Source organism: Henckelia pumila, unplaced genomic scaffold (genome assembly GCF_033568475.1).
Source record: "Henckelia pumila isolate YLH828 unplaced genomic scaffold, ASM3356847v2 CTG_430, whole genome shotgun sequence".
NCBI lineage: Eukaryota > Viridiplantae > Streptophyta > Magnoliopsida > Lamiales > Gesneriaceae > Henckelia > Henckelia pumila.
The window spans coordinates 21,057-32,184 of NW_027331827.1; the positions used below are offsets into that span (position 1 = coordinate 21,057).

General features: G+C 37.8%; 1 pseudogene; it reads left to right on the forward strand.

Moving 5' to 3' along the window:
- The first annotated feature begins 825 nt into the window (after window positions 1-825).
- LOC140871206 (uncharacterized) lies at window positions 826-10,878 on the forward strand (annotated as a pseudogene).
- Window positions 10,879-11,128: the final 250 nt, after the last annotated feature.

Genomic DNA, 11,128 nt, shown 5'->3' on the forward strand with positions numbered 1-11,128 from the left:
AAGGTTTTGAATCAAGTAAGTATCTATCTTCATCTATCTCTGTTCTTCGTGTTCTTCGTTCTTATCTGAGTCTATTCTTTATCAAATTTCTGTGTCGTTTCTTTCAAAATTGTTACCCAAGTCTCGTGTCTTGTGCTACAAGTTATAAAATAATAAAAAAAAAAATCGGTCAAAAAAAAAAATTAAAGGACCGAAAGCTTAAAAAAATAAAAAAAAATAATAATAATAAAAAATAAAAGGAACAAGATAACTTGTGGTCAGTTAAGTAATTCGCTCTTGTTCATCCTTGAGTGCAAGTCAGAAATTCAAGTTCATAAAAATTCTTCATCTTGTTTTTGTCAGTCTTCGAGAGTCAATCTTTAAGTGTCTACGAGTTGTAAACTTGAAAGTTTGATTGAATTCTACATAAAGCAAAAGCCTGCATAAATTGAGTGAAAAAAAAAAGAGTGGTTGAGTGAATTCTTTGGAGTGAATTGTGAGAATTTGTGTGAGTTAATTTTATTACTAACGTTTTCTTGCAGGTACGATGAGTTCTTCTAGCCAAAACTTTTCTCAAGGTCAAATGGATGAATTGACCAAGATGATGATGGCGGCTTTGGGGCCAATACATGAGAAGTTGGATAAGCTTGAAGTTAGTGGAGGTGATGGTAAAAATAAAAAGAAAATATTTGAGGAAGATGATGATGGTGGAGAGGATGAAGAGAGTTTGGGTGAAAATTGGGGTAGAAATAGGAGGTTCATGAGGGTGAAAGAAATAGAAGGGGAGCTGTGAGAGGAAGATACATCGAAGGGAGTCGAGAGGATGGGAATATTAGTGGGATTAAGATGAAGATTCCTTCGTTCCATGAGAAATCTGATCCAGAGGCTTATTTGGAGTGGGAGATGAGAGTTGAATCGGTGTTTGATTGCCACAACTACAATGATGCGAAAAAAATAAAACTGGCGGTGGTTGAGTTTGTGGATTATGCTCTCATTTGGTGGGATCAATTTGTTACTTCTTGGAGGAGGAATCGAGAGCGTCCCATTGAGACATGGGAAGAGATGAAACAAATATTGCGGAAGAGATTTGTGCCTAATTACTACTATCGTGATATGTTTAGGCGTTTACAAAATTTGAAGCAAGGTTCGAAGAGTGTTGAGGATTACTTCAAGGAGTTGGAGATCACCATGATTCGAGCTAATATTGAAGAGGATCGTGAAGCAACTATGGCTCGTTTCTTATGTGGTTTGAATAGGGAGATTCAAGACCAAGTGGAGCTTAGACATTGCATGGATCTTGAGGAGATGGTACAATTGGCCATGAAAGTGGAACAACAACTCAAAAGGAGAGGTATGGATCGAAACTCTATTGTTGTGGGTTCTTCTACTCCTTGGCGTCCAAATGTTGGCAAACGAGAGGATGTCAAGCAGGTGTCCAAACCAAAAATCGACACCAAGCAAGAAACACCAAAGCAAGGAGTGCAAGGTAAATCTGAAACTCCTATTAATCGTTCTAGAGATATCAAATGCTTTAGATGTCAAGGTCTTGGTCATATTGCTAGTCAGTGTCCTAACAAAAAAATAATTATTGTGAATGATGGTGGTGAGGTTGAATTGGAGAGTGAGGAGAATTATGATGATATGCCTGCGTTGGAGGATCCCGATGACGAGGGATATAAGGCAGTCGTTGGAGAGTTGTTGGTGACTAGGAGAGTGTTGAATGTGCAACAAAAGGAAGAGGAAGAAAATCAAAGGGAAAATTTGTTTCATACTAGATGCTTTGTGAAAAACAAAGTGTGTAGTGTCATCATTGATGGGGGTAGCTGTACCAATGTCGCAAGTAGCGAGCTTGTTGAGAAATTGAGTTTGCCTACTTCAAAGAATCCTCAACCCTATAGATTGCAGTGGTTTAATAATAGTTCTGAAGTGAGAGTGACTAGGCGAGTTGTGGTGCCTTTCTCAATTGGGAAATATGGAGATGAAGTGATGTGCAATGTGGTGCCTATGCAAGCGTGTCATATCTTGTTGGGTAGACCGTGGCAATTTGATAGGAAGGTGACACATGATGGGTTTAAAAATCGTTATTCCTTTACTATGAAAAAGGAATCTATTGTATTGTTACCTATGACTCCAAAGCAAATATTGGAGGATCATTTGCAAAAGAAAAAGAAAGAAGAGGCCGAAAAAAAGAGTGAACAAAAAAGTGAGATGGCCTTAGAAAAAAAGAATGAAAGAAAAAAAGATGAGAAAAAAATTGAGAGGAAAGAGGCCGATAAAAAAATATATATGGCCCAAAAGCGTGAGTTGCGAGAGATTTTACATGTGCATACTCCACCTGTGTTGATTTTCTATAAGGAGATTCTCCTTAACACAAGTGATATAGCCGAAAATCTTTCGAGCAATGTTGTTTCTCTCTTGCAGGAATTTGAAGAATTATTTCCGGAGGATTTACCTCAAGGACTACCACCTTTGAGGGGAATTGAGCATCAAATTGATCTTGTGCCCAGAAGTGCGTTACCGAATCGTCCAGCTTATAGGAGTAATCCGGAGGAAACAAAAGAGCTACAAAGGCAGGTAAGTGAACTTCTCAATAAGGGGTTTGTGCGTGAGTCGATGTCTCCTTGTGCTGTACCTGTTTTGTTAGTGCCTAAGAAAGACGGTTCATGGAGAATGTGTGTTGATTGTAGAGCCATTAACAATATTAACATCAAGTATAGGCATCCTATTCCTAGGCTAGATGATATGTTGGATGAATTGCATGGTTCTAGCATTTTTAGTAAAATTGATTTGAAAAGTGGTTATCATCAAATTAGGATGAGAGAAGGAGATGAGTGGAAAACTGCTTTCAAAATGAAATATGGATTGTACGAGTGGTTGGTTATGCCATTTGGGTTAACTAATGCACCTAGTACTTTTATGAGATTGATGAATCATGTCTTGTGTGCTTATATTGGAAAATTTGTTGTGGTATACTTTGATGATATCTTGGTGTATAACAAAAATTTGAATGAGCATGTTGAACACTTGAGAATTGTGCTAATCACACTAAAGGCTGAGAATTTGTATGCTAATTTGAAAAAGTGTGTGCTTTGTACAAAAGAACTTGTGTTTCATGGTTTTGTTGTGAGTGCTCAAGGAGTCAAAGTTGATGAGGACAAGGTAAGTGCAATTTGAGATTGGCCAACGCCTACTTCAATTGGCCAAGTTCGGAGTTTTCATGGTCTTGCAAGTTTTTATAGGAGATTTGTAAAAGACTTCAGCACTTTGGCGGCTCCTATGACTGCAGTGATCAAGAAGAACGTTCCATTCCATTATGGCGAGGAGCAAGAGAAGTCTTTTGATATCATTAAGCAGAAATTAATTAATGCTCCTTTACTTGTATTACCTGATTTTTCTAATACTTTTGAAATTAAATGTGATGCGTCAGGTGTAGGAATTGGCGGTGTGTATCAGCAAGGTGGACGACCAATTGCATACTTCAGTGAGAAGCTAAGTGGAGCAGCGCTGAATTATCCTACCTACGACAAGGAATTCTATGCCTTGGTTCGTGTGCTTGAAACGTGGCAGCATTATTTGAGGCCAAAAGAATTTGTGATTCATACGGATCATGAGTCTTTGAAACATCTCAAAGGACAACAAAAGCTGAACAAGAGGCATGCCAAGTCGTGGCGTTTGTGGAAACTTTTCCCTATATTATCAAGTACAAGCAAGGGAAAGAAAACGTGGTAGCAGATGCTCTATCACGAAGGTATGTGCTTCTATCTACTCTGGACTCTAAGTTTTTGGGATTTGAGTATGTGAAGGAGTTATATGCCAATGATCATGATTTTGGTGAGATTTATGTGTCATGTTTGCATGGTCCGAAGGATAAATTTTTCATGCATGATGGATATCTGTTTAAGGAAGATAAATTGTGTGTTCCTAAAGCGTCCATACGTGAATTACTTTTTAGGGAATCACATGGGGGTGGTTTGATGGGGCATTTTGGTGTGGCTAAAACTTATGATACTTTGTATGAACATTTTTATTGGCCACATATGAAGCATGATGTTGAGAGTATTTGTGAGAGATGTGTGACTTGTAGGAAAGCTAAGTCTAAGACACAACCGCATGGATTGTATACCCCACTTCCTGTTCCTAGTGAACCATGGGTAGATATTTCGATGGATTTTGTTTTAGGATTACCAAGATCTAAGAAGGGGAGGGATTCTGTGTTTGTGGTGGTTGATAGATTTTCGAAAATGGCTCATTTTATTGCTTGTCATAAATCTAATGATGCATCTCATGTTGCGAACTTGTTCTTTAATGAAATTTTCAGATTGCATGGCATGCCTAGGAGTATTGTTTCTGATAGAGATACTCGTTTCTTGAGTTACTTTTGAAAAACATTATGGTGCAAGCTTGGTACTAAATTACTGTTTTCGACTACATGTCATCCTCAAACGGATGGTCAAACTGAGGTTGTTAATAGGACATTAGGAACTTTGTTGCGTGCTATAATTAAAAAGAATTTGAAGAGTTGGGAAGAATGTTTGCCATTTGTGGAGTTTGCATATAATCGTAGTGTGCATTCTACTACAAATTTTTCGTCATTTGAAATTATGTATGGTTCTAATCCTTTAACCCCGTTGGATTTGATGTCTTTGCCTATGAGTGAAAGGGTTAACATGGATGGTAAGAAAAAGGCGGAATTTGTGAGAAATTTACATGAAAAAGTGAAGGCGAACATTGAGAAAAAGAATTTGCAGTATACAAAGCAAGCAAATAAGGGAAAGAAGAGAGTTGTGTTTGAACCAGGAGATTGGGTGTGGTTGCATTTGAGGAAAGAGCGGTTTCCTGTAAAACGGCGCTCCAAGCTTCTACCTAGAGGCGATGGACCGTTTCAAGTAATAGAGCGCATCAACGACAACGCCTACAAATTAGATTTGCCAGGCGAGTATAATGTCAATGCTACTTTCAATGTTTCTGACTTATCTCCATTTGATGTAGGTGATGAACAAGATTTGAGGACAAATCCTTTTCAAGAAGGGGAGGACGATGCGATCATGGATGGCTCGCATGCTGATAAAGTAACTAAAGATCTGTTGGAGATGCCACGAGGACCGGTTACGAGAGGCCGAGCTCAGAAGTTCAAGGAAGCACTTCAATCCTTGATGTTGAAGTCGCAAGAGGGCGTTGGATTTCTTGATATTCAATTTGGAGGTAGTTATCACCGTATTGAGGTCAAAGGCTGTCAAGAAAGTGAAGAAATTGAAGACCTTGTTCGCAGCCCAGGCGCGCCCGCTCCCTTATTTTGCGAAGAAGAAGCGCGCCCACGCCCCTTGATCGCGCGCCCGCGCTTACGGATGCCAAATTGACGAAGAATTGTGCGAGCTCTCAGCGCGCCCGCGCCTTGCCCTGCGCAACAAAGGCGCGCCCGCGCCTAGCCCTAGCGCGCCCGCCCCGATAATTTTACATGCACCGAAGGTATTTTGTGTGTGTGTTCGAGATTTTTAATATTTTGGCATTATTTTGCTTATTTTAGGTCTTTTATTCCTACTAGGAAACTTTAGGAGATATCTTTGATATCTTTTTGATTTATTTTGCATTATCTTTCAATATTTTGGGTTGTAATATAAATACTACAATATTCATTATTTTAAGGGCAATTAAGATTTCAGATTATTGATTATTCCATACAAAATTCTCTCTAGAATTTTATTAAGCTTTTGCTTACCCAAAAATCAAACTTATCAAAGTTTTCAACTTTGTGGCGTTTGTCGATTGATTATCCTCGTGGGTTGTCAGAAACAGGTTTTCTGAAGGTCCCGTTGTGATCAATTGTTTTCTTCGTGATTACTGTTGCTAGTTTCGTTGTAAGCTAGAGGTGGTTAATCCAAAACTTTTTACTTGTTTTCAAGATCGGGCAATTTCTTGATTTCTTTTGTTATTGGATTGAGGGTACAATTTTAATATAGTGTTTTTGCCTTCCATACATTAAGAATTCATATCATTTGGTATCAAAGCCAAGGTTTTGAATCAAGTAAGTATCTATCTTCATCTATCTCTGTTCTTCGTGTTCTTCGTTCTTATCTGAGTCTATACTTTATCAAATTTCTGTGTCATTTTTTTCAAACTTGTTACCCAAGTCTCGTGTCTTGTGCTACAAGTTATAAAAAAAAAAAAACCGGTCAAAAAAAAAATTAAAGGACCAAAAGCTTCAAAAAAAAAAATAATAATAATAAAAAAAAAAAAATAGAAGGAACAAGATAACTTGTGGTCAGTTAAGTAATTCGCCCTTGTTCATCCTTGAGTGCAAGTCAGAAATTCAAGTTCATAAAAATTCTTCATCTTGTTTTTGTCAGTCTTCGAGAGTCAATCTTCAAGTGTCTACGAGTTGTAAACTTTAAAGTTTGATTGAATTCTACATAAAGAAAAAGCCTGCATAAATTGAGTGAAAAAAAAAGAGTGGTTGAGTGAATTCTTTGTAGTGAATTGTGAGAATTTGTGTGAGATAATTTTATTACTAACGTTTTCTTGCAGGTACGATGAGTTCTTCTAGCCAAAACTTTTCTCAAGGTCAAATGGATGAATTGACCAAGATGATGATGGCGGCTTTGGGGCCAATACATGAGAAGTTGGATAAGCTTGAAGTTAGTGGAGGTGATGGTAAAAATAAAAAGAAAATATTTGAGGAAGATAATGATGGTGGAGAGGATGAAGAGAGTTTGGGTGAAAATTGGGGTAGAAATAGGAGGGTTCATGAGGGTGAAAGAAATAGAAGGGGAGCTGTGAGAGGAAGGTGACAAGGCGAGTTGTGGTGCCTTTCTAGATTGCAGTGGTTTAATGATAGTTCGGAAGTGAGAGTGACAAGGCGAGTTGTGGTGCCTTTCTCAATTGGGAAATATGGAGATGAAGTGGTGTGCAATGTGGTGCCTATGCAAGCGTGTCATATCTTGTTGGGTAGACTATGGCAATTTGATAGGAAGGTGACACATGATGGGTTTAAAAATCGTTATTCCTTTACTATGAAAAAGGAATCTGTTGTATTGTTACCTATGACTCCAAAGCAAATATTGGAGGATCATTTGCAAATGAAAAAGAAAGAAGAGGCCGAAAAGAAGAGTGAACAAAAAAGTGAGATGGCCTTAGAAAAAAAGAATGAAAGAAAAAAAGATGAGAAAAAAATTGAGAGGAAAGAGGCCAATAAAAAAATATATATGACCCAAAAGTGTGAGTTGCGAGAGATTTTACATGTGCATACTCCACTTGTGTTGATTTTCTATAAGGAGATTCTCCTTAACACAAGTGATATAGCCGGAAATCTTTCGAGCAATGTTGTTTCTCTCTTGCAGGAATTTGAAGAATTATTTCCGGAGGATTTACCTCAAGGACTACCACCTTTGAGGGGAATTGAGCATCAAATTGATCTTGTGCCCGAAAGTGCGTTACCGAATCGTCCAGCTTATAGGAGTAATCCGGAGGAAACAAAAGAGCTACAAAGGCAGGTAAGTGAACTTCTCGATAAGGGGTTTGTGCGTGAGTCGATGTCTCCTTGTGCTGTACCTATTTTGTTAGTGCCTAAGAAAGACGGTTCATGGAGAATGTATGTTGATTGTAGAGCCATTAACAATATTACCATCAAGTATAGGCATCCTATTCCTAAGCTAGATGATATGTTGGATGAATTGCATGGTTCTAGCATTTTTAGTAAAATTGATTTGAAAAGTGGTTATCATCAAATTAGGATGAGAGAAGGAGATGAGTGGAAAACTGCTTTCAAAACGAAATATGGATTGTACGAGTGGTTGGTTATGCCATTTGGGTTAACTAATGCACCTAGTACTTTTATGAGATTGATGAATCATGTCTTGCGTGCTTATATTGGAAAATTTGTTGTTGTATACTTTGATGATATCTTGGTGTATAGCAAAAATTTGAATGAGCATGTTGAACACTTGAGAATTGTGCTAATCACACTAAAGACTGAGAATTTGTATGCTAATTTGAAAAAGTGTGTGTTTTGTACAAAAGAACTTGTGTTTCTTGGTTTTGTTGTGAGTGCTCAAGGAGTCAAAGTTGATGAGGACAAGGTAAGTGCAATTCGAGATTGGCCAACGCCTACTTCAATTGGCCAAGTTCGGAGTTTTCATGGTCTTGCAAGTTTCTATAGGAGATTTTAAAAGACTTCAGCACTTTGGCGGCTCCTATAACTGCAGTGATCAAGAAGAACGTTCCATTCCATTGGGGTGAGGAGCAAGAGAAGTCTTTTGATATCATTAAGCAGAAATTAATTAATACTCCTTTACTTGTATTACCTGATTTTTCTAATATTTTTGAAATTGAATGTGATGCGTCAGGTGTAGGAATTGGCGGTGTGTTGATGCAAGGTGGACGACCAATTGCATACTTCAGTGAGAAGCTAAGTGGAGCAGCGCTGAATTATCCTACCTACGACAAGGAATTCTATGCCTTGGTTCGTGTGCTTGAAACGTGGCAGCATTATTTGAGGCCAAAAGAATTTGTGATTCATATGGATTATGAGTCTTTGAAACATCTCAAAGGACAACAAAAGCTGAACAAGAGGCATGCCAAGTGGGTGGCGTTTGTGGAGACTTTTCCCTATATTATCAAGTACAAGCAAGGGAAAGAAAACGTGGTAGTAGATGCTCTATCACGAAGGTATGTGCTTCTATCTACTCTGGACTCTAAGTTTTTGGGATTTGAGTATGTGAAGGAGTTGTATGTCAATGATCATGATTTTGGTGAGATTTATGTGTCATGTTTGCATGGTCCGAAGGATAAATTTTTCATGCATGATGGATATCTGTTTAAGGAAGATAAATTGTGTGTTCCTAAATCGTCCATACGTGAATTACTTGTTAGGGAATCACATGGGGGTGGTTTGATGGGGCATTTTGGTGTAGCTAAAACTTATGATACTTTGTATGAACATTTTTATTGGCCACATATGAAGCATGATGTTGAGAGTATTTGTGAGAGATGTGTGACTTGTAGGAAAGCTAAGTCTAAGACACAACCGCATGGATTGTATACCCCACTTCCTGTTCCTAGTGAACCATGGGTAGATATTTCGATGGATTTTGTTTTAGGATTACCAAGATCTAAGAAGGGGAGGGATTCTATATTTGTGGTGGTTGATAGATTTTCAAAAATGGCTCATTTTATTGCTTGTCATAAATCTGATGATGCATCTCATGTTGCGGACTTGTTCTTTAATGAAATTGTCAGATTGCATGGCATGCCTAGGAGTATTGTTTCTGATAGAGATACTCGTTTCTTGAGTTACTTTTGGAAAATATTATGGTGCAAGCTTGGTACTAAATTACTGTTTTCGACTACATGTCATCCTCAAACGGATGGTCAAACTGAGGTTGTTAATAGGACATTAGGAACTTTGTTGCGTGCTATAATTAAAAAGAATTTGAAGAGTTGGGAAGAATGTTTGCCATTTGTGGAGTTTGCATATAATCGTAGTGTGCATTCTACTACAAATTTTTCACCATTTGAAATTGTGTATGGTTTTAATCCTTTAACCCCGTTAGATTTGATGTCTTTGCCTATGAGTGAAAGGGTTAACATGGATGGTAAGAAAAAGGCGGAATTTGTGAGAAATTTACATGAAAAAGTGAAGGCGAACATTGAGAAAAAGAATTTGCAGTATACAAAGCAAGCAAATAAGGGAAAGAAGAGAGTTGTGTTTGAACCAGGAGATTGGGTGTGGTTGCATTTGAGGAAAGAGCGGTTTCCTGAAAAACGGCGCTCCAAGCTTCTACCTAGAGGCGATGGACCGTTTCAAGTATTAGAACACATCAACGACAACGCTTACAAATTAAATTTGCCAGGTGAGTATAATGTCAATGCTACTTTCAATGTTTCTGACTTATCTCCATTTGATGTAGGTGATGAACAAGATTTGAGGACAAATCCTTTTCAAGAAGGGGAGGATGATGCGATCATGGATGGCTCGCATGCTGATAAAGTAACTAAGGATCCGTTGGAGATGCCACGAGGACCGGTTACGAGAGGCCGAGCTCAGAAGTTCAAGGAAGCACTTCAATCCTTGATGTTGAAGTCGCAAGAGGGCGTTGGATTTCTTGATATTCAATTTGGAGGTAGTTATCACCGTATTGAGGTCAAAGGCGGTCAATTGTTTTCTGAAGGTCCCGTTGTGATCAATTGTTTTCTTCGTGATTACTGTTGCTAGTTTCGTTGTAAGTTAGAGGTGGTTAATCCAAAACTTTTTACTTGTTTTCAAGATCGGGCAATTTTTTGATTTCTTTTGTTATTGGATTGAGGGTACGATTTTAATATAGTGTTTTTGCCTTCCATACATTAAGAATTCATATAATTTGGTATCAAAGCCAAGGTTTTGAATCAAGTAAGTATCTATCTTCATCTATCTCTGTTCTTCGTGTTTTTCGTTCTTATCTGAGTCTATTCTATATCAAATTTCTGTGTCGTTTCTTTCAAACTTGTTACCCAAGTCTCGTGTCTTGTGCTACAAGTTATAAAAAAAAAAAAAAACCGGTCAAAAAAAAAATTAAAGGACCGAAAGCTTCAAAAAAAAAATAATAAGAATAATAAAAAAAATAGAAGGAACAAGATAACTTGTGGTCAGTTAAGTAATTCGCTCTTGTTCATCCTTGAGTGCAAGTCAGAAATTCAAGTTCATAAAAATTCTTCATCTTGTTTTTGTCAGTCTTCGAGAGTCAATCTTCAAGTGTTTACGAGTTGTAAACTTGAAAGTTTGATTTAATTCTACATAAAGCAAAAGCCTGCATAAATTGAGTGAAAAAAAAAGAGTGGTTGAGTGAATTCTTTGGAGTGAATTGTGAGAATTTGTGTGAGGTAATTTTATTACTAACGTTTTCTTGCAGGTACGATGAGTTCTTTTAGCCAAAACTTTTCTCAAGGTCAAATGGATGAATTGACCAAGATGATGATGGCGGCTTTGGGGCCAATACATGAGAAGTTGGAAAAGCTTGAAGTTAGTAGAGGTGATGGTAAAAATAAAAAGAAAATATTTGAGGAAGATGATGATGGTGGAGAGGATGAAGAGAGTTTGGGTGAAAATTGGGGTAGAAATAGGAGGGTTCATGAGGGTGAAAGAAATAGAAGGGGAGCTGTGAGAGGAAGATATATCGAA